The following is a 230-nucleotide window of genomic DNA, read 5'->3' as shown; positions in this document are numbered from 1 at the left end:
ATTTATCAGGGACGGATTATCAGTGACTCAGGCCTTGGTCCTTACTCAGCAATACCATGCTCTAAACAGAACAGAAAATCTGTAGATTTTAGGATTAAAATCTTGTCACAAGAAAAAGGGGGGAAATGATGGAATCAAATTAGAGCCCCCCAGATTAAAGTAAATTGAAACTAAGTCTCCCAGGCTATATTCTGGGAAACTGTACAAGGAAATAAAAGGAAAATAACTCT

Source organism: Nannospalax galili, unplaced genomic scaffold, assembly GCF_000622305.1.
Source record: "Nannospalax galili isolate Female #2095 unplaced genomic scaffold, S.galili_v1.0 scaffold10, whole genome shotgun sequence".
Classification (NCBI taxonomy): Eukaryota; Metazoa; Chordata; class Mammalia; order Rodentia; family Spalacidae; genus Nannospalax; species Nannospalax galili.
The sequence above is the reverse complement of the archived record's forward strand: the minus strand, read 5'-3'. Positions refer to the sequence as shown.